The 27,039-nt window shown below is 42.0% G+C and overlaps 1 protein-coding gene across 3 annotated transcripts in view; it reads left to right on the top strand.

Annotated features, from left to right (window-relative positions):
• The first annotated feature begins 1,786 nt into the window (after nt 1–1,786).
• The window catches only part of AGTR1 (angiotensin II receptor type 1), a 56,716-nt gene continuing 31,463 nt past the window's right edge, over nt 1,787–27,039 (top strand). Inside the window, exon 1 of one of the 3 annotated variants that reach the window (XM_008171493.4) lies at nt 1,787–3,662. The gene's annotated coding sequence lies outside the window, so the exon portion shown is untranslated. Of the gene's footprint in view, nt 3,837–17,543; nt 26,698–27,039 lie in introns of those variants that run through there. The other 2 variants (XM_065557916.1, XM_065557917.1) reach the window with 2 other exon arrangements.

Below are 27,039 nucleotides of genomic sequence, written 5' to 3'. Positions count from 1 at the left end.
TGGACTATAGGATTAGAATTGAAATGACCTTGACAAATTGAAGAACTGGACTAATTCCACAAGATTAAATTCAATAAAGACAATTGCAAAGTAATTCATTTAGGAAGGAAAACTCAAATTCACAACTACAAAGTGGGGAATAACTGGCTAGGTAGTAGTTCTGCTGAAAAGGATCTGCGAGTTATGGTGGATAACAAACTGAATATGAGTCAACAATGTGATGCAAAATAGACTAATATCATTCTAGGGTGTGTTAAAAGGAGTGGCTTACGTAAGACACAGGAGCTAATTGTCACTCTGCTTGGCACTAGTGAGGCCTCAACTGGAGTACTGTGTCTAGGTGCCAGACGTTAGGAAAAATGTGGACAACTGGAGAGAATCCAGAGGAGAGCAACAAAAATGATAAAGGTTTAGAAAGCCTGACCTCTGAGGAAAAATTGCCATGTTTAGTCTTGAGAAAAGATGGCTAAGGTAGGACCTGACAACAGTCTTCAAATATGTTATGGGCTGATATAAATGGGACTGTGATCAATTGTTCTCCAAGTCCACTGAAGGTAGTACAAGAAGTAATGGGCCTAACCTGCAACAAGGGAGATTTAGATTAGATATTAGAAATAACTTTCTATCTATAAGGATAGTTAAGCTCTGGAACAGACTTCCAAAGGAGTTTGTTGAATTCCCATCATTGGAGCTTTTGAGAACAAGTTGGACAAACACCTGTTGGCAGGGCTGCCCAGAGGAGGGGGCAAGTGGGGCAATTTGCCCCAGGCCAAGAATATAGTATTTTATAGCAGGGGTCGGCAACATTTGGCACGCAGCTCACCAGGGTAAGCACCCTGGCAGGCCGGGCCAGTTTATTTACCTGCTAACGCAGCAGGTTCGGCCGATCACGGCCCCCACTGGCCGCGGTTCGCCGTCCCAGGCCAATGGGGGCGGCGGGAAGCCACGGCCAGCACATCCCTCGCCCGCGCCGCTTCTCACCGCCCCCATTGGCCAGGGACAGTGAACCGCGGCGAGTCGGGGCCACGATCGGCCGAACCTGCCGCGTCAGCAGGTAAATAAACTGGCCCGGCCCGCCAGGGTGCTTACCCTGGCGAGCCGTGTGCCAGATGTTGCCGACCCCTGTTCTATAGTATTGCAACTTTTTTTTATGGAAGGGGCCCCTGAAATTGCTTTGCCCCGGGCCCCCTGAATCCTCTGGGCAGCCCTGCCTGTTGGTAACAATCTAGGTTTACTTGTTCCTCCCTCAGTACGGGGTTGGACTTAATGACTTCTCATGGGCCCTTCCAGCCCTACGTTTCTTTGAGGGGCAGGCAATCTCAGCCAGATGTGCACTGTCTGGGACACGTGGCTTTTGGACTGTGCAAAGTCATGTGGGCTTGCTACAACACTGCTAGTTTAAAACATGGCAAAGTCAAATTACTCTATCATTGTCAAAAAAAAAAAGCTTGTGTGACATGCCTCCCATTCTGCTGACATATAACACCTTCCACAATTATTGCAACCTCAGAATGCACTTTGGATAAGCACTCTAGTGTGTTACTGAACACATGGGATTTTAAAATAAAGGAAAATTGTGCCTAAATTGCTAATCACAGAACTATGGAGCTTTTAAATGTGATGTGATATTAGTCATTTTATTCATGCACAGAGATGCTTCTCTCCTTTAGAAATTTCACAGTATTATTCTGGTGGAAAGATACCTTTTCTTTACATAACTCGACCAATATTAGGACAACGTTGTGTCCACAGATATATTTGTGACTCCAGGTATTTCATTCATTGCTAAGAGCAATAAGACACTCCTTAAAAAAATTTAAGTCCATGTCATGCTTCTGAGTTCTATATTTCTCATTTGAATCTCTGGTTTAGCTAACAGATGTTTAAAAAAACCTGTAGCCAGACAAATCCCTATCGAATATACATATGCAGATGCTGAAGAACATATGTTATTCCAGCTAATGTCAGAATTAGTATAGAATTGGAATTTTTCCTCCTGATTTGCTTTTTTTTCTTTTGTGGTATGGCATAGTAATGTATTTCCATGGTTCCAACCACTTCTGGACACCATGAAAATACACCAACACTCAGTGAGTTTTACTATCCTGCGTAGCAAGGTCATCCTCTTCAGGGGGCTTTCACAATTTACCCTGGGCAACAGACATTTAGAGATCAGCCTTTTTTGCAGTATGGCATCATACCAGCACCTATCACCCTTCACAGAAGGATCTATATTTTTAACGGTGGATGATGGCACTTAAACACATTCCTAATAGCATATCTAAAAAATCCTGTGCTGATCCAGCAACATCATAAGGGTCTTAGAAAGCCTGCTTGTGAACTTTCTCTATTTCAAGCTAACTGAGATCAGACTTAAGATAAATAAAAATTACTTGTCTGGCACTGACCTTCAGTGTGTGCCCATTTAGAGGGCATATTTTCCTACCTGATGTAAAGTGACTGCTTCCCTATCCCCTTCTTTCACCTTTGTTTGGGTATTCAGCTGCAAGTAGTAAAGTTTGGCTGATTTATTGTATATTATTAATTTTCAGATCACTCTTAATGTTTTGCCACATGGCTCTGGAGATACCTACAACTGGGCTTTTGAAGCTCTATGCAAACTGGAAATGTATATGCCTCTTCTTGCAGCATGCACGTAGAGAATGAACCCCCCCCCCCCCCACACACACACACACACACACACTCATCATGCATGTATTAGCCCCACACAAACTGCCCGATCTGCATTTATGGTGGAGTTGTCCCCCCTCCTCCTCTTAAAATAACTTTTTTCCCTGGGGCTGCCGAGCAGCATGTCTATTGGACGCTGTTGTAGGGTGTGAAATATACGCCACTGAGCTCTTCTGTACTAATGGCTCGGGAGCAGGAAACCTCTGTACAGGGTCGCCTTTATTTTATTCAGTGCTCACCACAACTACATGTGTGCCTTCCCCTTCCAAAGCACGCAAGTTGCGATCAAACAGCTGAACAACCGAAAGGGGAATCTCGGAAACAGAGCAGCCCAGACGCTGCAGAGCAAAGTTTCAGCTCGTTTAGTCCCCTGGATTCCCCTCCCACTGGGCCAAGTTCTGGAGGAGGAAAGAAAAGTTCCCTGCTCCAGGCGTGTAATTAAAAGGTAGAAAGACAAGCACCGTCTGAAGAGGCAGACAACGCAGCTGTGCCCGACTCTGGATGCAAACTGACCCCGGCGGGGGAGGGGGTCAAGCGGCAGCAACCGGAGGAGAGGAAGGGGGGTGATGAATTAGGGGGAGTCTCTAGGCTCCACTCATGCGTGGGGGGAAGTGGGAGGGACAGAGGTCACAGAGGGTCTCCCAGGAGGGAGAGGAACCGGGGGAGTGAGAGACGAGAGGGACCCGGCTGTGCAGCAACGCCTCTTGCTATAAATCTTGGGGGGTCCGAGCCGCAAAGGGATACAAGCGCGTGACAGCCGCAGCCAGCTAGCCAGGGGACAGACGGGCGGCGGTGGCGGCGACGGGCTGCTCCTGGCGGGGGGGGAGATCCGGAGGAGCCTGGCTCGCCCAGGGCTGAGCTGCTCGCCCCAGACAGCGCGCAGAGAGCCCGGGCGGGACCTCCCGACTTTGCCATTGCACCGCCAGCTCACCACGCGGGGCGCGCACCAGCCTGCAAGTTCCTGCTGCCTTGTAAGTTTTTTCAGTGGGGGCTTCATGCATAGACTGTACTGAGGGCGGCAGGAGGGCGCCTGGGGCGCGTGTACTTTAGCAGCACCGAGGAGGGGGCAGTAAGTCTAAGTCTGCCAGTACTTCAGGTAGTAACAGCCCTTGTGGTTTTCCTTCGTCTCCCCACACCAGGGCCAGGTAAGTTGGTTTTGTGCTCATCTGCCACTCAAGCACTGCGGGGGTTGCTTTATAGACATCAGTGAAAGGTTTCCGGCTTTTTGCATTTGCTTTATGAGAGCACTAAACTATTCTACATTGTGTCTTGGTTCAGTTGCTTTTAAAGTTAATTGATAGGTCAGAATGGCAGGGAAAAGTTTACAGCATATCTGAGGGAGTTAATTCGTATTTGTTGGGCATTGCATTTTCCCTTGGAAGGTGTTTTTGTTTCATTTTCATCAGGGGAGTATTGGTTCAGATTATTTTAATTTACTCTTATTTTCATTGAAAAAAATAAAATGTCCAGGTGCCTAATGAAAAAAATGTATCCATGGTTTCCGAGCTGTTACATAGTTTTATGATAAATTTATACTTTGTTTATATCAAGTTGGAAGTGGAATCCCTTTTCCCTTGCCAAAATGCAATCATCTACAAGCAGACCCTAGCATGAAGATAGTACAGTTGCATCAAGGCCAATTTACTGAAACCATGCTACATACTTATCTTTATTTTGCAGATAGCTAGATAGGTCCAGCGTGCAAACTCACAGCCGTGTCATACGGATGCTCTCTAATGTCTTGTCAACACTTCCAAGACAGAGTAAAGATGCCACTTACCAAAAGTGATGGAACTTAGAGCAGTGACCCCTCTGACTCGGGAGATTATTCAGGCTATTCATAACAGACCATATGGAGTCCTGGTGTAACTCCATTAAAGGCACCAGAGATGACAATGGTGCAATCTCTTCTATTTACTTTTATTACAAATCCAGAGTGAACATTCTAAAGGGTTGGAAATGCAGCTTTCGCTATCTAATATCAGATATTGGTTTGGTCTAGAGTCTGTAACTTCTCTCTGCATAACCAAATTTCATTCCATTTTTTCTGAACATGTGGAGAAAAATACAGCAACAGGAGGTTTCCATATTTTAACATTTAATATTTAAGTGACTGCAGACCTTAAATGTATGAGGTATAATGCTTGTAAAAATCTATGATATGTTATTTACAGAGACATGCATCCTGGAATATCTCAAGATCTGAGCAAACCCATTGGTGCCAGCAAAGCAACTGGATAAATCACCAATTGGTTCACAGTATTTACAAGTAATCAACTTGCAGAGTCAAATTATGCTCTTTGTTACACCTGTGCAACTCTTCTGAAATTAATAGAGAATTAATATGGTTTGAATCCTGCCATTCATTCCAAACAGTTTGCAATTCATTTTGAATTTCCACAGGTATTGGAGTGTAACGATATTGTATTTTAAAAACCAACTGCCATAACATGGGAAAGTTCAGTAAATAAACTTGGTGAACCTGTCACTTGTAATTGCTGGAAGTACTGAATTTGGAGAGGTTTCGTTCTGTATATTCTTGATGGGAAATCACCACTCCCTTTAATATAGCTGTCTGAACACAACAACGCTACAGTAGATTAGAATTAAAGTCAATAGGATCTGCATGAATAAAAGGGGCTGAATATGGCCTAAAGCAGGTAATTAATGTGGTGATGTTAAAGTGCTCTGGCAGCAGTGTTTTATGATTAGACAAACCTTTCACACTCTTGATTAGGGTGATCCTTTTTGTTTTACTGCCATCATAATCTTTTAAAACAATCTTTTACTGGTATAATTCTCCAGCTGGAACTGAGCATTTGTTGTGTATTTTTCATCTCTACAAACCCTGAACCACATTCTCACAGCAATGTTAAGTCAGGAATACGTCCCTTGAGTACTTCCTGATGTACTTGCTAAGAGTATTGCTAAGAGTGGGAAGCTAATCTGCCCTTTTACTGCTTGTTGTAGGGGGAACAATGTTCATCTGGAGATTTGAAAATAGTGGGCACAATTCTCTTAGTTACACTTGTGCATTTTGTTGACTGAAATTGAGTTAATTCCTGATGTACATCAGAGAAGGGGAAAGGAGAATTGGGCCCGTTGTTCTGAGGGGGGTGACATGTCCTATCTCCTAGCCTGGCAACAGCGCTTTGCAATTTGCACATGCCATACCAACCCATGGTAATGGGAAGCTATCTGTTTCTATGGCAATAATGACAGGCAGAGGTGATAGTACCACAACATTGCAGAAAGGAGGAGCATGCTGTCTTGTCAGGTTACATCACCGGTCTAGATATTGTTAATTAACCTCCCAATGTAAGACAAAAAAACTTCAGTTTCTACATTTTTATCTGCGGACTAATAATAATGTCTGCCTGGTAGCTTCCTTTTTGCCACTATTGTAAGTGTGTAAAAGAAAGACGCAGAGAGACAGATTGTGGAAGTAGAGTCCCATTTATACTTTAATTACACCATTGAAATATTGTACTGTATTTGCAGACATAAAGGTGATTTTTTCCCCCCTTGAAGTCTACAGCGTAACTGACGTATGAAACTCTTCTTGGGCTAGATAATCTATTCTTTTAAAGTGCTGATCTACTATGAGAACTGACTGAAATTGGCATCATGGTGTTACATATTTATTGCCTCTCAATAACTTCCAGATAAAATCTGTTCAGTTAAAAGCTAGTTTTGAAGGCTACCAGCCATCCAAACTCAGCCAGGGATCTCAAAGTCAAATGGATTTTTTTTTTCTGGCTCATGGATTAACACCACTAGAGTCTCCTTAATCTGAATTTAATTAACAATTCTGCTGATAATGCATGAGACAGAATCGATTCCATTTCAGTCTCCTGGTGCTGTATGGGATCTTCAGAGCTATCAAGTGTAAGAGGTAGGAAATATTTATTTTACTCAGTAAATTAAGCGGATATTGTGAATACATAAAGGGAGCTGTTCTCTGGAGCAGAAAGTGTTCAGAAAGTATTAATATTCAGAGTAGAACGAAACTTTAAATTCTTGACAATTTCATTTCAGATGGTGGGAAAGCACTGCATTTATTTGGGCCCACTGCATAAGTTTTCTGTACTGTAATCATTTTAAGTACCATATTTTGTAATGGAATAAATATTTAAGAATCAAATCTCTTATTTCAGTATTACCAATCTCTCTGGTAATCCCCTGTGCTTCCGTACCATCGGTCACATTAACTACACAAATATGGGAATGTCATGGTTTCAAAAACATGATATAAATTACAAGCTCCAGTCACAGAACACCAATTAAACAACTCTCACTAGTGAGAAAGGAGAGCCTCATGTATGGATACTAGACCAAACATTCACAGTCATGCATTCAAGTACTAACTAACCTTCCATTTTCTTCAGGATATTTCTGGAACATCTTTTTCACATGTGGAAAAAAAGCATCCAAACTCCTTGCCAGCACAAAGCTCCTCTATCATGATCAGTATTCTCCTGCAGTGGTCAGACTGCAACCACCTCCCAGTATGACCCCAACGAGATGCCAAGCAGTACCAGGAGAATAAGTAACTGCTCTCTTGACTATAATTCCTCACATTTTACAGCATCTGAGCTGTTATGTAAAACCTATAGTGCTTTCTGAATTTTAGGCACACTGCTATGTGCCTAACAATTCCATCTCCTTCTCTTCCCCAGTGAACTTCATAAAGGATCAATTCCTGTCCGTGGTTTCATATGTACAACTCCTATTGAACACAGTAGAAGTTGCAGGCATATAGCAAAGTTACTAAACATGGCATAATTTTAATCTCCTGTTCCCACTTATGACTTTAACATACATCCACACTCTACAAGGTGTAGAGCAAGGGCAAGCTTTTGTTAGACACATTTTCTTTCAGTTTAAATGACATCAACAGATTTACCTCCCCCAATATCATTTCCATTTACGGGTTTCAGAGTAGCAGCCGTGTTAGTCTGTATCCGCAAAAAGAACAGGAGTACTTGTGGCACCTTAGAGACTCTCCTCAATATATGTTTCACTCTATATGCATCCAAAGAAGTGGGCTGTAGTCCACGAAAGCTTATGCTCTAATAAATTTGTTAGTCTCTAAGGTGCCACAAGTACTCCTGTTCTATTTCCATTTACATGTACCACTTACAGAGCACTCTGAAAACACCACTGCCTAAAAGACCATGGGTGTAGAAGTATCTCACACCACGCTATCTTTCTCAGCCAATACAGCTGTGTACTCTTCAGTCAAATACTCAGTAGCAAATCAGAGATTTTAAAGGAAAATTAAAAGTAGACAGAGATACATACAAATGTTCATGCTTCTTTCCCTTCTTTGTAGGTACCTGATCTAAAATATTGTACACCTTTCTCTAATCCCTATTGTTCTGCTGCTTCTAACTTTTGTACTTTGCAAAATATATTTTGGCAAAAAAAAAAGTATTTGGTAAAGGTGCTTAGCTCATGTCTTCACACTAAGAAGAATCTGCATTATTTTGAATACTTTGGGGGACTCAATGGATAATAAGAATACTTTAGACACCATGAAATAAATAGTTCTTGGTACTTTGTTTTGGACCTTTTTTAGCCAACAGTCTTGGGAGGTTGTTTTTACTATAAATCATAGCAACTGTGATTGCTCACAACAAAAATCCCTATGAAACTAAATGGTTAGTCTAATCATTAACAGACTTATCTTTTAGATAAATGATGGACCAAGCTAAAATGACTTTGGGCTTTCAAGTGAATCATAACTAAAAGTGGAAAACAGGATGGTCAACAAGGTGTGATCTTTCTATTCACTATTGTGCCACCTCCTCAAACTAATACAGATTTACTCTCCTCATCACCTCTTGCAATCTTCATTCCATATGGTATCTGTGAGATAGCAGAACTATCCAGGTACGACATGTATCAACTGTAAAAATATTGGCTAGCATGCTTGGTTATCATTTGTGGTGTTTATCTGGTATCATTATTCCATAGCATGTCTCCTGTAGGGGTAGAAAAGGGGTAACAGTTGAAGGCAACCTCACATAAATAAAACAAGGCACCAGTTAGTGGCATGATTGTGGGAGAGAGAAAAATCAAACGGCAGCACTGGCAATATCTGAAGAAATGTGCTAAAGTCAGGCACCCTAAGATGTAGGGTGACAAGGCGGCACATGAAGGGAAGATGCTCTCGCTGGTGCCTTTTAGGAAATAACTGTTAGATACAAGGCCACAGAAATAATGTATATGACCAGTGTCTGCTGATAGACTCCCTTGAGGGGAGACTTCCTGATAGAAAAGCGAGGGTGGTACCTCTACTCCCCTGCTCCTTACCTCTCAGAACATACACATTTCCCACTTGCTGAAAGATTGCTGGCTAATGACACTTGTGACAAAGTTCCTCCTCTACCTTGGTGGGTCCTGCGCTTGTTGGCGGATTTGCTCGCTTCACAGATTCACCCTGTGAGTCAGGAAACCATCCAGAGACCTTCCCCTCTGGTAGAAGCTATAGTCCAGGTCAATTCCTCCTGTGTTTGATCAGGAGTTGGGAGGTATGGGGGGAACCCGGGCCTGCCCTCTACTCCGGGTTCCAGCCCAGGGCCCTGTGGACTGCAGCTGTTTAGAGTGTCTCCTGGTACAGTTGCATGACACCTACCTGGGCTACTTCCGCATGGCCTCCTCTCAACACCTTCTTTGTCCTCACCACCGGACCTTCCTCCTGATGTCTGATAACGCTTCTACTTCTCAGTCCTCCAGCAGTACGCCTACTCACTCTCAGCTTCTTGCACACCTCTTGCTCCCACTTCCTCACACGCACTTCCTCTCCTCTGGCTCCCCCTGGCTTGACTGGAGTGAGCCCTTTATAGCATCAGAGGGGCCTTAATTAGAGTCAGGTGCTTAACTGCCTCACCTGACTCTTAGCAGGTTAATTGGAGTCAGGTGGTCTATTAGCCTGGAGCAGCCCCTGGGAACAGAAAACTACTTATCCAGTGGCCAGTATATCTCCCTTCTGCTACTCTGCTGTTCCCAACTGGTCTGGGTCTATCACACACCACAGTGCTTAGACACCGCTGTGATAGGTGCAGTACAAGACCCCACATAGAACAGATTTCTCACTCCACTTTAACCTTGCCCAAAACGTACAGGTGTATACTGACTGGAGTACTGTGCCTCAGCATTTCTACCTCAGACAGACCTATGTAAAGCTGGGGAAACATTCCTGGAAACTTCTGCACAACAACTTTCCTTTCATGTTGGCGGGCTTAGGCAAGTAAAAGAAACATTTTATCTGACTTCACTACAAAATGTTCTTTCTATTGGCAATATCCTCTAGCTGGCCCTCGTTCTAGTATTGCTCTCTCCTGGCAAGCTTGTCTTCTTGAAGTACCTGTCACAAAAGATGAGCAATCACCCTGAACATTGTTGCCTAAATAACATACATACCACATAATCTACCTTCATAAGGGCTAACAACCTTTTCTCCACTCACCCCTGAAGTTCCCCTTTCTCTTTCACTCTGTCCTTGAATGTATCTCCCCATTACTCTTCCACTTCTGTCTTCTCCTTTTCTCCCTATCTCTTTCTCTCCTGAGGGGCTTCCTTTCCCTCTGCCCCACTATCCCCTCACCTATACTCCAGTTACCCAAAGGGTTGAGGGTGGGTCAGCTGTCTCTGGCAGCTGTTCAATGTTCTCTCTGCTCTGAGTTTTCAGTAACAGCCCTTCATGTTTAAATGTAAGCATGGGAGGAGCTGGACACAGAGAGGCAAGTTCCTCTACGAGGTCCTGGAGTGGAGAGAGAGAGAGAAACTCTGCTACCCTCCATTCCCTAGCAGCAGCTACCCACAACAGCCCCTGGTTCCTCTCTCCTACGGAATACATTGCATTTTCTATACCCATACTCCTGCTCCATTTAGCTGCATGCACTGAGTGGATATCAACAGGTATTTTAGAAGTACTATTCTAGTCCTGCACAGAGGTGCACCACCCCACTATTAACATTTTTCCACGTCATTTACTCCTATTCTTTGCTTTCTTTGTCTTAATCAGTTTTAACCCATGACAAGTGTGATGGGTTGGACCCCCTTTTTGGGATGCCAACGGATGTGCTGGGGTCCCACTGAGCTCACCTGTCCTACCAGCCTGGGTTTCCGTTACTCTGTGCTGCTGTGATAGGCTCTCAAGTCCTTTTCCAGCACACACACAGACAGGGACACACCCAGCTGTAGACTCACACAGAGTCTGCAATTAGCTCTCTGTGGGAGGGCTCAGCTAGGAGATTGCCCAGCTTTCCTGTGCATACACCCCTGGAGTGCTGACCCAAAATTATATTGTCTTGTGCTGTATAGAGATCTACATAGTGTTAGCTCTTAAAAATCGTCCCCTCCCTCAATGTGGAGTGAGATATGCACAGCTCTTTGCCCCCCCAGTTATGAATTGCACAAACTGGGTTTTGATATAAACAAGAAATAAGTTTTTTAACTACAAAAGGTAAATTTTAAGTGATTATAAGGCATAGCAAACAGAACAAAGCAGATTACAGAGCAAATAAAACAAAACACACAAACGAAGCTTAATACACTAAAGAAACAGGTTACAAATAGTAATTTCTCACCTTAAATGTTGTTTTAGGCAAGTTGCAGAGTTTCTGCAGCTCAGAGGTCCAGTTATTTCTCTTCACAGGCTATACCCCATCTCAGCCCTTGCCTTTCCCCAGCTTAGTTCCTTTTGTCTCTTCAGGTGCTTTCAGCAGTCTTCCTTCTTGGGCAGGGAAGCATTGGAGAAGAGCCCTGATTGACTCACTACCCAGCCTTAAATAGGATTTACATAAGGCGGGAATCCTTTGTTTCCGGTGGAAAAATACCAGCAGTGTCCAAGGTGGTACTCCATACCAGGTGACGTTATCACATGGCCTTGCAGTGTTAAAGCTACTATCAGACAAGGTTTATTTATAATGTCCACAGGAAGGAACTCCAGGAAAATGAGAGATCAACATCTTCAAAGATCCAGTGTCTTTCCTAATGGCTCATCCAGGCCGATTGCATACTGTCTGGTGGGCGTTTCCCAGGTGTAACCACAGTTGTAATTGTTACATAGTCAATATTCCTAACTTCAGATATAGATGTGATACATGTATATGAATATGATAATCATATTCAGTAAAACATAACCTTTCCAATGATACCTTACATGACCCATCTTGCATAAAACATCTTAGTTATGCCATATTCATATAACAATATTTCTATGACGAATATGGCGTGTAGTATCACAACAAGATTCATCTCTAACCCAGTTACCAAATTTTCTTAAAAGCACCTTATAAGAGAACTTTTTAAAAAAAGTTAACTAAATAATATCTTTCTACTCTTCTTTAACAAAATAGTGGATAATGTTTCTATCATACAGTTAGGCTACCTTCACACAGAAGGTAATTCTATTAGTATCAATTTTCTCTTCTATTTCCCTAGTACTAAAGTAAAGCTCACTGGAACATGATTGCTATTAGAACATTCTGGTGGGGACAGCCCTGGACCTCTGTGAGGGCTGGAGAAATGAACACAGGACAGGGAGTCAGGAGGGCCTGAATTCTAATCCTGGCTCTGTCACTTAGTCTCTCTTTGATCCAAGGCATGTTTCTTCAACTTCAGTAAAATGGGAATAACAACACCTATCTACCAGTCTTACAGGGATGTTGTGAGGAGTGATTTCATAGAATCATAGAAATGTAGGTCTTGAAGGGACCTTGAGAAGGTGGCAGGACCAAGTCAACCTAGACCATCACCGACAGGTGTTTGTCCAACGTGTTTTTAAAAACCTCCAATTATGGGGAATCCATGACCTCCTTTGGAAGCCTGTTCCACAGCTTAAGTGTCCTCATAGTTAGAAAGTTTTTCCTAATAGCTAATCTAAATCTCCCTTGCTGCAGATTAAGCCCATTGCTTCTTGTCCTACCTTCAGTGGACATAGAGAACAATTGATCACCATCCTTGTTATAACAGCCCTTAACATCTTTGAAGACTTATGAGGTTCCCCCCTCAGTCTTCTTTTCTCAAGACTAAACATGCCCAGTTTTTTTAACCTTTCCTCATAGGTCAGGATTTCTAAACCTTTTCTCATTTTTGTTGCTTTCCTCTGGACTCTCTCCAATTTGTCCACATATGTCCCAAAGTGTGGCACCTAGAACTAGACATAATACTCCATGTGAGGCCTCACCAGTGCTGAGTAGAGAAGGACAATTAGCTCCCATGTCTTACATGCACCATTCCTGTTAATACGCCCCAGAATGATAAGCAGTGAGAGGCACAAAGTAAAAGAAGCAGTGAGAGGCAAAAAGGCATCCTTTAAAAAGTGGAAGTTAAATCCTAGTGAGGAAAATATAAAGGAACATAAACTCTGGCAAATGAAGTGTAAAAATATAATTAGGAAGACCAAAAAAGAATTTGAAGAACAGCTAGTCAAAGACTCAAAAAGTAATAGCAAAAAAAAATTAAGTACATCAGAAGCAGGAAGCCTGCTAAGCAACCAGTGGGGCCACTGGACAATCGAGGTGCTAAAGGAGCACTCAAGGACGATAAGGCCATTGCGGAGAAACTAAATGAATTCTTCGCATCTGAGGATGTGAGGAAGATTCCCAAACCTGAGCCATTCTTTTTAGGTGACAAATCTGAGGAACTGTCCCAGATTGAGGTGTCATTAGAGGAGGTTTTGGAACCTCCTATTCAACATATTCATAAATCATCTGGAAAAGGGGGTAAACAGTGAGGTGGCAAAGTTTGCAGGTGATACAAAATGACTCAAGATAGTTAAGTCCCAGGCAAACTGCGAAGAGCTACAAAAAGATCTCTCAAAATTGGGTGATGGGACAACAAAATGGCAGATGAAATTCAATGTTGATAAATGCAAAGTAATGCACATTGGAAAGCATAATCCCAACTATACATATAAAATGATGGAGTCTAAATTAGCTGTTACCACTCAAGAAAGAGATCTTGGAATCATTGTGGATAATTCTCTGAAAACATTAACTCCATGTGCAATGGCAGTCAAAAAAGCGAACAGAATGTTGTGAATCATTAAGAAAGGGATAGATAATAAGACAGAACATATCATATTGCCTCTATATAAATCCATGATATGCCCACATCCTGAATACTGTATGCAGATGTGGTCTCCCCATCTCAAAAAAGATCTATTGGAATTGAAGAAGGTTCATAAAAGGGCAACAAAAATTATTAGGGGCATGGAACAGCTTCCGTATGAGGAGCGATTAATAAGACTGGGACTTTTCAGCTTGGAAAAGAGATGACTAAGGGGGGATATGATTGAGGTCTATAAAATCATGACAGGTGTGGAGAAAATAAATAAGGGAGTGTTATTTACTCCTCATAATACAAGAACTAGAGGTCACCAAATGAAATTAATAGGCAGCAGGTTTAAAACAAACAAAAGGAAGTATTTTTTCACACAACTCACAATCAGTCTTTGCCAGAGGATTTTGTGAAGGCCAAGACTATAACAGGGTTCAAAAAAGAACTAGATAAGTTCATGGAGGATAGGTCCATCAATGGCTATTAGCCAGGATGGGCAGAAATGGTGTCCCTAACCTCTGTTTGCCAGAAGTTGGGAATAGGTGACAGGGGATGGATTGCTTGATGATTACCTGTTCTGTTCATTCCCTCTGGGGTACCTGGCATTGGCCACTGTTGGAAGACAGGATACTGGACTAGATGGACCTTTGCTCTGATCCAGTATGGCCGTTCTTATATTCTTTTGTTAGCCTTTTTTGCAACTGCATCACATTATTTACTCATATTCACTTTGTGATCCACCATAACCTCCAGATCCTTTTCAGCAGTGCTACTACTGAGCCAGTTATTCCCCATTTTGTAGTTGTGAATTTGAGTTTTCCTTCCTAAATGAACCACTTTTCATTTGTCTTTATTGAATTTCAACTTGTTGAATTAGACCAGTTCTCCAATTTATTAAGCAAGTTTGAATTCTAATTCTGTCCTCCAAAGTTATTACAAACCCTCCCAGTTGGCCAGTTTGGTGTCATCTGCAATTTTTATAAGCATACTCTCCACTCCATTATCCAAGTCATTTATGAAAATGTTGAAAAGTACTGAACCCAGGACTGACTCCTATGGGGCCCCAGTAAATATGCCCTCCCAGTTTCACAGTGAACCATTGATAATGACTCTTTGAGTATGGTCTTTCAACCAGTTGTGTACGCATCCTAGTTTGCTTATGAGAATGCAATGTGCAACTATATCAAAAACCTAACTATAATCAAGACATATCACAACTACTGCTTCCCCCCATCTACTCAGCCAGTAACCCTGTCAAAGATGGAAAATGGCATTGATTTCTCAAGAACAAATCAAGCCAAACCAACCTGACTATTGCTCATTATCCTATTATCCTCCAGGTACTTACAAATTGATTGTTCAATAATTTGTTCAGATATCTTTCCAGGTATCACAGTTAGGCTTACTTGTCTATATTTTCCTGGGTCCTCTTTGTTCCCCTTTTTAAAGATAGGTACTATGTTTTCTTCCAATGGGACCTTATCTACCAGTTCTCTGAGTTTGTTAAAGTCTGCTTTTTTTAAAATCTGTTGTCCTTAGTCCGCTGCTCTTACTCCTTCCTTTCCTTAGAATCATGAAATCCATCATTTCATGATCACTTTCACCCAAATTGTCTTTCACTTTCAGAATCCCTAATGACATTTGTTAATGTCTGTACTGTGCTTAGAGTCACCCTGGATAGTTCTCTGAAAACATCTGCTCAATGTACAGCAGCAGTTCAGAGAGTTAACAGAACGTTAGGAACCATTAGAAAGGAGATAGATAGTAAGACAGAAAATATCATAACGCCACTATCTAAATTCATGGTAAGCCCACACCTTGAATATTGTGTGCAGTTCTGGTAGCCCCATCTTTAAAAAAATAGATTAGATTAGAAAAGCTACAGAGAAGGGCAACAAAAATTATTAGGGATATAGAACAGCTTCCATATGAGGAAAGATTAAAAAGGCTTTGACTGGTCATCTTAGAAAACAGATGACTGAGGGGTAATATGAGAGAGGTCTACAAATTCATGAATAGTCTGGTTAAAGTGAAAAAGGAAGTGTTATTTACCCCTTCACATAGTAGAAGAACCAGTAATCACCCAATGAAATGAATAGGCAGCAGGTTTAAAACAAATACAAGGACGTACTTCTTCACACAGTCAACCTGTGGAGCTTGTTGCCAGGGGATGTTGTGAAGGCCAAAAGTATAACTGTGTTCAAAAAAAGAATTAGATGAATTCACGGAGGATAGGTCCATCAGTGGCTATTAGCCAAAATGGTCAGGGATACCACACCATGCTCTGGGTGTCAGTAAACTTCTGACTGCCAGAAGCTTGAATTAGATGACAGGAGATGGATCACTCCATAAATTGCCCTCTTCTGTTCATTCCCTCTAAAGCATCTGGCACCGACCACTGACAGGATACTGAGCTAGAGGGACCATTGGTCTGACTGAGTGTGGCCATTCTTATGTGCTTCGAATACAGTATATAAAGTGCTACCTAAATGCTAAGTATTATTGCCAGCATCCAACCTTTGCTGTAGATGTTTTAATGATCTATTATATATGAAAGTCCAGATTCTACCTCCCTTACTCAGGTGAAGCAGGATCTGGCCCATAGATGTTGAAATGATATACAATATATTGTATTACAATGGCAGACTACAAGTTTTTTTTAGTAGTGCAGCTGCTCCATTCTTCACTACTTTCAGATCTCCTTTGGAGTATTGGCGATGAGGGTGACCAGATGTCCCGGATTTTATAGGGATAGTCCCGATATTCTGGGCTTTGTCTTAAATAGGTGCCTATTACCTCCCATCCCATCCTGATTTTTCACACTTGCTATCTGGTCACCCTACTGGTGATTAATTACAATGGAAGAATATTTAATTTTTAAAGTAGAAGGTGTTTGAGGCCCCACAGAACACAAAGTACAATGGCAATCTATTTAATTTCTCAGATTGTTCCATCATCTCTATTTTTGGTAACTTTCTTTCTATACATGGATAAAAGTGGCAAAATTTGTTTCTTCATCCTCTTTGATTGTCCGCTTAGCACTGTAGTTGTCCCATTGTCTTGCCCAAAATTACCGACATACCTGTATTTAAAGATTTCTTATCATTTGTCTATATCTTTAGCAATTTGTTCTTCAAATATCCACCTAACCTTCTTAGGATCCAACCCTGCATTCAAAATTAGATAGAAGTTTTGTGTTAGTAGGGACTGCAGGATTGGGCCCTCTATATTTTCCACATCATACTTGCTAATACTTATGTTCCTGCTAGACTCACTTGGGCTGGGCTGCATTACTGTGGTGGGGTGGTTTTTTTGTTTGTTTGTTTGTTTTTGTTTTTCGTCTGAGTAAATTCTTGTACCTCGCCATTTAACGATACCATTTTACCTTCTCACCTATGGTTTCCTTCTGAGCCTATAATGACTATAGTCTATAGCAGGGGTCGGCAACGTTCGGCACGCGGCTCGCCAGGATAAGCACCCTGGTGGGCCGAGCCAGTTTTATTTACCTGCTGACGTGGCAGGTTCGGCCGATCACGGCCCCCACTGGCCGCGGTTCGCTGTCCCAGGCCAATGGGGGCGGCGAGAAGCGGCGCGGGCGAGCGATGTGCTGGCTGCGGCTTCTCGCCACCCCCATTGGCCCGGGACGGCGAACCGCGGCCAGTGGGGGCCGTGATCGGCCGAACCTGCCACGTCAGCAGGTAAATAAAACTAGCTCGGCCCACCAGGGTGCTTACCCTGGCGAGCCGCGTGCCGAACGTTGCCGACCACTGGTCTATAGACTATAAGGACTATGACTAATGCTGATTCTGTGGCTTTTAATCTTTTAACTTTTTTCCTTCAGGCTGTTTCTAACATCCTCCCCTTCTTTAAAATCTCCTTTCTTGAAGCAGAGTGTCTTAGGATGTTGCTCCTGCTGTGAGGATGTCTAACTTAATTACACAAGGGTCAGAGAAACCCAGTGGCTCAGTCACACTTGCATCCTATAACTATTCCTGTTACTGAAGACTAAATCAAAACAACACATTGAAAACATGTATCTCTGAGTTATAAGAGCACTGTTGTTTTGGTTTGAGGGGGACATAAGCAGCTATTTTTGTGCATCTGAACTCAAAGTGTGTTTTATTTTCAGACTTAAACAGTAAGACAGACATTACTTTGAAGCCTTAAAACATTTCAGCACAAAGGATTTTTTCTTCCAAAAACCTTGGATTATAATAGAATTCCTGATAGCTCTTTTACTATACAGGTCTGTCGCATCTTATGCACATTTAACATGTGCGATTTCAGCTTTACACGGTCAGCAAAAAAAAAAAGAGAAAAATAACAATTTTAATACTGTACCTGTAGCGCGGGCGACTCCGCCCGCCATTACACTCAATGTAATTTTGACTATATGCGATTTTCGCTGTATGCACTGACTGCGGAACGTAACCCCAGCATAAGATGCGACAGACCTGTAATGTGAAAAATGTGATGCTATAATTTGTGTGTTAGTTGAATTTGTAAACATGCCTGTTATCTGGGGACATAATGCTGGCACACTTGTGTGTGTGAGAATACTATGTTAGCATGAGTAAATATTTTTATAAGCTAGTGCTGGCATACATTCTTAAAGTAAAAGCTTCTGTCAGTAACTTTAACCTCATTGGTACCAAATAGGAATATTCTTGTCTATTATACCAAATCATAGTCAGTAAATCCTATATTTAGTAGATGGGAGAAACCCTCTTTTCGTAAGTATGATGTGTAATATCAACTACTTTGTACAGCTGATTAGTTGGTCATATAGGCTCTTTACATTGGCTAAAAAGTGGGGAGATTTTAATTTTCAGGGGGATGGTGCCTGGGTGCAGTATGCCAACATGAAGTTACTTTGTTTCTCTTCCCAGTTTGTGTGTGGAGGTGGGTTAGTTTGGTTTTATTTTGGTGAGGTTACTCCTAGTTGCAGATGAAGATGCATTATATGCTATAATGTGGTTATCTGAAAAGTTTCAGTGGAAAAATCTATTATCCTGGAGCCATCAAATAATACTTGTCTGGCAGGTGAATACTACTAACACCTTAGTTCCAAGAATAAAAGACTCTCCCTCCCTCCCTGCAGGACAGGTTGTTTTTTAAGGCATCAGGGCTCTAGCAGTGTACTGTTGGAACACTGCTCATACCTGGTGACTTTGAGAAAACTACATGGAAAGGTGGCCTTGCCAAGGACTAATGTGGTGGAAATACCACACCTGAACATCAGGAATGAGCAATAAGGGTAGAATTTAGGTGGAGATTCTCAAAGGCACGTATGTCAGTCAAGCACCGTATCTTTGAAAGTCTCTCCCTAAACCATGGGGCTCTGCACACCAAATGTAAGCACTGTTGCTCCTGTTACCAGGAAGGAACTAAAGTTTACTGTGTAGCCACGATGCTGTAAAATGTTGATGTGCCAAGGGCACACCATCTAGAGAGGCCAAACAGTTCCCCATTTGCAGTACAATGCAGAAGGGGCTATTTTATTCTCACCCTCATCACCAGAGTACATAAGCACATTCTAATAGTGCATTAAGTAATGTAACTAACATCTGTTACGTATGGTTCATCTCTTTCTCATCCTCTTCCCCGGGGCAAAAGTGTATGTTCAGTGCAGTGCTTGTTATTTAATTATACGTACACTATGCTGTGTGCCTTATATCAGCAAACTCAAAGTTGCACAACTTTTGCTGTGAATGGAAAGTGGAGAGGTTTGAGAGCCTGAGTTCATGTGGGAGTTTATTCCTGTCTGGGACTAGCCCACAAGGGCTCTGCCTCCTGCACAGACAAGCTTTACCCTGGCTGTGAATAGCTGCATTGTGCCTAAGGGATGAAATTATCAACCACAATCCTAATCCCAGAGCTTTAGTCAAATTTGTAGGTGTTCTGGGCCTAGAGAGTGTCTCAAAGGTAAGGATTTTATATTCCATGGGAAGCCAGCATAAAGAGCAGAGGACTGGTGTAATGTGCTTGTGGTAGCCCCTGTTCCTTACAAAACATATTGTCATATGCGGATGACCTGAGATCTAGCTGGGAAAAAACACCTTCAGCCTTTGCAGAGGGGGAGAAATGTGCAGCTGTGAGGGAGAAGGCCAAGGGCAGTATGGTCCCTGTATAAGCAACGATACTAGAGAGGAGAGGGAAGGAAAGGCAAAAAGCAAAATTTGACAGCAAGTAGAGGAAGTCCTGCAGTCTTTGCACACAGATCCTTGAGCTCTTCAGGGTTTGCCAGTCACATCCCCTTCTTTCTTCATGCAGACAAAGTCTTCCCTACTGAAGCAAGATTGCCGCAGAAAATTTGAGGGCCTGCTTATAATATCACTTAAGGGTGTAACTCCATTGATTTCATGAGATCAGAGTATACATTAGATCGGAGTCAGGCCCAAGAGTTTAATGCTTGGATTTACAACAGGACTCTTCCTCTCCCACAAGTTTTTCTGTGTGAGTGAATGACTTGGCCCAGAAGGTGATTATATCTTCGGTCTCTCTTTCTGTGATGATGTGTTAAGGATGCTAATGGTGTTGGTCTCTTGCCTTGTGCATATTACCTACATATTAAAATGCTTTGGAATATTCTAATCCCCCAATTTTAGACTTCCAAAACCCTATTTTTGGTTAATTGTCAGGCACCCCTCATAAACTACCTATGTTCTTGCTTGGAATTACTGTAAATCAAAAATGTGTGCCAAGTATCTATAGAGATTTACTTACAGGCTTTTCTAGGGCATTCCTCACCATAGTAACTGAGCACTTCAGAGACATTAATGAATTTATCCTTACAACAGCCCTGGGAGGTAGAGAAGTATTATCCCCATTATATAGATGACAAATTGAGGCACAGAGAGATTAAGTGACTTGCCCAAGCCAGGTGTCCTGAATCCTCTCCTATACCTTCCCAGCATACCATACTCTTCCTCCCTCCTCCCCTCCCTCTGATGTGACAGGCCTTTTATGGCTTTTGCAAATGCAAGAGAATATGAAGGATAATTTTCTATGTTTTGTCCGCTTTTCCTTCTCTCTCCAGGCTGAGAAGGAGCATGGGCCCAGATTGAAGTGCATAAGACTTCAATCCAAACTTAATAGCCTTGATATGCTTCATGATTCAGAAACAGCTATCTGGTATTTTCCTTAATCATTGACTCATCCATAGATAACAAATGTTGAGGGTGGTAAACCTCCCCAGTGCAAGGGACAGGAGACCCTAGAAGAAAAGTGAACTTTATAAAGACAATTACAAATCATTTCCCTGCAGACATTCTACTAGACTAGCACTGCTTTTCTGTGAAATAGGAATCTCTTACTCTTATAGAAATGACTCAGGCAGAAAGAGCTGTAAACGAGATTTAAATTTCTGAACTGAAGTTAATATAAACAAAAATGTAAAATATTTGTACACTCTGTGCCCTGTAGGAAGCCCTTTATATATATTTGCAGTCTCTTGCATCCTGGAGAACCAGAATTATTTATTTCCATGAGCAAAGAAAGCCCAAGAGACTCTAATACTCATGGGCTCTGTGATGGTTCCCCCTGGGGTGCCACCTTGAACGGGGGTACCACTGAGCCCTGACCCACCAGCTTGGACTCCCTTTACACTGTACTGCTGTGACCAGCCTGCACTTTCACCAGCACCTATATAGGAAGGGACACACCCAGTTGCAGTTACATGCAGATGCTGTGATCAGCCCTGCATCAGAAGGCTCCAGCCAGGGAACTTGCCAGCTACTCAAGCACGCACTCCGCTGGAGTGTAAATCCAAAATTATATCGTCTTGCTCTGCACAGGGAACTGTGCAGCGCAAGCTCATGAAATTCGCCCCCTCCTCACTGCGGAGAGGAATACACAGTAGCTTTCTGCCCTGAGTTATGACTCCCACACACTGGTTTAGACAAAGTAAAAAAAAATTATTAACTACAAAAGATAGATTTTAAGTGATTATAAGGGATAGCAAACAGATCAAAGCAGATTACCTAGCAAATAAACGAAACACACAGACTAAGGTTAATATAGTACATAGATCGGATACAAATAGTAAATTCTCACCTTAAGTGATGATACAAGCAGGATGCAGATTCTTACGGGGCACGCTGCACTTGCTTACAGCTTGGAATCACCAGGTGTTCCAATCACAGGCTAAAAATCCTTTTAGCCTGGGTCCAGCACTTTCCCCAGTTCAGTCTTTGTTTCCAGGAGTCTCTTTGGGTGGGGAGTCAGTGAAGAACCAAGATGATGTCACTCTCCTGCCTTATAAAGCTTTTGCATATGGCGGGAACCTTTTGTTTCAAAGCCAGCCAGTGGAAAAATATTGATATCCCACGGTGGAGTCCAGCACCAGGTGACCTGGTCACATATCCCTGTAGTGTCACAGCAGCCATTACTTGGAGGCTGTCTGCAGCGTCCTCAGGAAGGCTCCCCAGATGGGAGATAAGCTTCTTCTATGGCCTATTGTTTTCTCTAATGGCCCTTCCCCACCCAGCTTTTCAGAATTAAAGCATCTTGTCTAGTGGGCATTCCCCAGGCATAAACACATTTGAAATACAGATTCATAGATTCTAGGACTGGAAAGGACCTCGAGAAGTCATCGAGTCCAGTCCCCTGCCCTCATGGCAGGATCAAATACTGTCTCGACCATCCCTGATAGACATTTATCTAACCTACTCTTAAATATCTCCAGAGATGGAGATTCCACAACCTCCCTAGGCAGTTTATTCCAGTGTTTAACCACCCTGACAGTTAGGAACCTTTTCCTAATGTCCAACCTAGACCTCCCTTGCTGCAGTTTAAGCCCATTGCTTCTTGTTCTATCCTTAGAGGCTAAGATGAACAAGTTTTCTCCCTCCTCCTTATGACACCCTTTTAGATACCTGAAAACTGCTATCATGTCCCCTCTCAGTCTTCTCTTTTCCAAACTAAACAAGCCCAATTCTTTCAGCCTTCCTTCATAGGTCATGTTCTCAAGACCTTTAATCATTCTTGTTGCTTTTCTCTGGACCCTCTCCAATTTCTCCACATCTTTCTTGAAATGCGGTGCCCAGAACTGGACACAATACTCCAGTTGAGGCCTAACCAGCGCAGAGTAGAGCGGAAGAATGACTTCTCGTGTCTTGCTCACAACACACCTGTTAATACATCCCAGAATCATGTTTGCTTTTTTTGCAACAGCATCACACTGTTGACTCATATTTAGCATGTGGTCAACTATAACCCCTAGATCCCTTTCTGCCGTACTTCTTCCTAGACAGTCTCTTCCCATTCTGTATGTGTGAAACTGATTGTTCCTTCCTAAGTGGAGCACTTTGCATTTGTCTTTGTTAAACTTCATCCTGTTTACCTCAGACCATTTCTCCAATTTGTCCAGATCATTTTGAATTATGACCCTGTCCTCCAAAGCAGTTGCAATCCCTCCCTATTTGGTATCATCTGCAAACTTAATAAGCATACTTTCTATGCCAATATCTAAGTCGTCAATGAAGATATTGAACAGAGCCGGTCCCAAAACAGACCCCTGCGGAACTCCACTTGTTATGCCTTTCCAGCAGGATTGGGAACCATTAACAACAACTCTCTGAGTACGGTTATCCAGCCAGTTATGCACCCACCTTATAGTAGCCCCATCTAAATTGTATTTGCCTAGTTTATCGCTAAGAATATCATGCGAGACTGTATCAAATGCCTTACTAAAGTCTAGGTATACCACATCCACAGCTTCTCCCTTATCCACAAGACTCATTATCCTATCAAAGAAAGCTATCAGATTGGTTTGACACGATTTGTTCTTTACAAATCCATGGTGGCTATTCACTATCACCTTACCACCTTCCAAGTGTTTGCAGATGATTTCCTTAATTACTTGCTCCATTATCTTCCCTGGCACAGAAGTTAAACTAACTGGTCTGTAGTTTCCTGGGTTGTTTTTATTTGATGGGCACTATATTTGCCTTTTTCCAGTCTTCTGGAATCTCTCCCGTCTCCCATGATGTTCCAAAGATAACAGCTAGAGGCTCAGAGACCTCCTCTATTAGCTCCTTGAGTATTCTAGGATGCATTTCATCAGGCCCTGGTGACTTGCAGGCATCTAACTTTTCTAAGTGATTTTTAACTTGTTCTTTTTTTATTTTATCTGCTAAACCTACCCCCTTCCCATTAGCATGCACTAGGTTAGGCATTCCTTCAGACTTCTCGGTAAAGACTGAAACAAAGAAGTCATTAAGCATCTCTGCCATTTCCAAGTTTCCTGTTACTGTTTCTCCCTCTTCACTGAGCAATGGGCCTACCCTGTCTTTGGTCTTTCTCTTTCTTCTAATGTATTGATAAAAAGTCTTCTTGTTTCCCTTTATTCCCATAGCTAGTTTGAGCTCATTTTGTGCCTTTGCCTTTCTAATCTTGCCCCTGCATTCCTGTGCTGTTTGCCTATATTCAACCTTTGTAATCTGTCCTAGTTTCCATTTTTATATGACTCCTTTTTATTTTTTAGATCATGTAAGATCTCCTGGTTAAGCCAAAGTGGTCTTTTGCCACATTTTCTATCTTTCCTAACCAGCGGAATAGCTTGCTTTTGGGCCCTTAATAGTGTCCCTTTGAAAAACTGCCAACTCTCCTCAGTTGTTTTTCCCCTCAGTCTTGATTCCCATGGGACCTTACCTATCAGCTCTCTGAGCTTACCAAAATCCGCCTTCCTGAAATCCATTGTCTCTATTTTGCTGTACTCCCTTCTACCCTTCCTTAGAATTGCAAACTCTATGATTTCATGATCACTTTCACCCAAGCTGCCTTCTACTTTCAAATTCTCAATGAGTTCCTCCCTATTTGTTAAAATCAAGTCTAGAATAGCTTCCCCCCAGTAGCTTTTTCAACCTTCTGAAATAAAAAGTTGTCTGCAATGCAGTCCAAGAATTTGTTGGATAGTCTGTGCCCCGCTGTGTTATTTTCCCAACATATATTTGGATAGTTGAAGTCCCCCATCACTACCAAATCTTGGGCTTTGGATGATTTTGTTAGTTGTTTAAAAAAAGCCTCATCCACCTCTTCCACCTGGTTAGGTGGCCTGTAGTAGACTCCTACTTAGTCAATATTCCTAACTTCAGATACAAAAGTGATACATGCATACATATAGGATAGTCATATTCAGTAAATCATAACCTTTTCAATGATATCTCACATGACCCATCTTGCCTAAAATACATCATAATTATGCCATACTCATATCGTAATAATATCACTATGAAGAATATGGGGTGCAGTGTCACAGGCTCAATTTTGCAATCCCTAATTTATGTGAAGAGTCCTTACTCATGCAAGAAGTCCCTTGGATTTCAACATGGATAAAGACTAAATATCTGAAAAAATATTTGGTGGATTGGGCCCCTTGGGATTCCTTGTGTCACAACTGTGATCTTCAGTAAATTAAAACCAAAAGTGCATATAGGGGGGGAAAATCAAAGTATGCAAGATTTCAAACTCACAAAAGATAGTTAAGGGGTACTTTGGAGATTATTAATCTTGGAACAGTCCTTAGTACTGTGTAAAAATAACTCCCACCAATATCATACAAACTCTGAATTCTCAACATATGTTTGAAACTTCTACCGGATAGATGGCTTCATCTTTCCATTGTCTCTTCTTTGACAAATAAAAAGGCTGTCACACAAGAGGATTCTCTACACCCAATACAGTTTTTGGGTTCTTGTGCTTCAAACATTTTTCTCCTAGGACACTGTCCCTTTGCCAACCACACTAACTAGGAGTGTGCCTGCTCCCTGCCCTTTGTCCCCTTTGTATACTTAGTGTTGCCAGCCACAAGCATTCAAAAGTTATGAGTCAGACTCCAAAAAATCATCAGCAGTTTTCACATCAGAGAGAGGTAAATAGCAGGGTCCCTCAAGGATCCGTACTGGGATTTGTGCTGTTCAACATATTCTTAAATGATTTGGAAAAAGCAGTAAACAGTGAGGTGGCCAAGTTTACAGATAACATAAAATTACTTAAGATACTTAAGTCCAAAGCTCACTGAGAAGAGTTACAAAGGGATCTCACAAAACTGAGTGACTGGGCAACAAATCTCACAAAACTGAATGACTGGGCAACAAAAGGGCAGATTAAATTCAGTTGATAATTGCAAAGTAATGCACATTGAAAAACATAATCCCAACTATTCATACAAAATGATGGGCTCTAAATTAGCTGTTACCACTCAAGAAAGAGAACTTGGAGTCATAATGGACAGTTCTCTGCTGCTGCCCATCTGCTCAATGGGCAGCAGCAGTTAAAAAAAGCTAACAGACTGTTAGGAATCATTAGGACAGGGATAGATAATAAAACAGAAAACGTCATAATGCCAGTATATAAATCCATGGTACTCCCAACCCTTAAATAATGTGTGCAGGTCTGGTTGCTCCATCTCAAAAAAGATATATTAGAATTGGAACAGATACAGAGAGGACAATAAAAATGATTAGGGGCATGGAACAGCTTCTGTATCAGAAGAGATTAAAAAGACTGGGACTGTTCAATTTAGAAAAGGCATGACTGAGGGAGGATATGATAGAGGTCTATAAAATCATTAATGGTATGGAGAAAGTGAATAAGGAAATGTTATTTACCCTTTCACATAATGCAAGAACCATGGGTCACTCAATGAAATTAATAGGCAGCAGGTTTAAAACAAACAAAAAGAAGTATTTCTTCACACAGTGCACAGTCACCCTCTGGAACTTTTTGCCAGAGGATGTTGTGAAAGCCATAAGTACAACTGGCTTCATAAAAGAATTAGATACATTTATGGAGGATAGCCGTTGAAGAGGACAGTTGAAGCTCGTGAGAGTGGGGCTACAGAGGAGAAACTGATGGGGTGCAACCACTGGAAGGGGCGTTGGCCTGACCAAGCTAATCCCCAGAACCACCAGGAGGCAGTGCCATCCAGCAGTAAGTAGAGCAACTGTGACATGAATATTGATCGATCTTCCTTTCTGACCATTTTTAAAATGGCTCCTGGCTTGCTGAGTGTTAAACTTGGCATGTAAATTCTATATCCACTTTAATCTACCCTTTCAGCTCTCTCTTTTAGGTACTTATATGGTCCTCTTCACCATAGCATCTGGGTGCCTCCCAAGTATATAAAAATAGAAATAACAATAATAATCTCTCTCCCTCTCCTGCCTGTAGGAGAAATAACTTGAGTAGTTTAGTGATTGTGTGTAACTTATTGAAGGAAAGCTAAATCACAGGAATAGGTTATGTATATCGTTCTGAATGTAGTTACTTCTA

Source organism: Chrysemys picta, chromosome 9 (genome assembly GCF_011386835.1).
Source record: "Chrysemys picta bellii isolate R12L10 chromosome 9, ASM1138683v2, whole genome shotgun sequence".
Taxonomy (NCBI): Eukaryota; Metazoa; Chordata; order Testudines; family Emydidae; genus Chrysemys; species Chrysemys picta.
The sequence above is the reverse complement of the archived record's forward strand: the minus strand, read 5'-3'. Positions and strand labels throughout refer to the sequence as shown.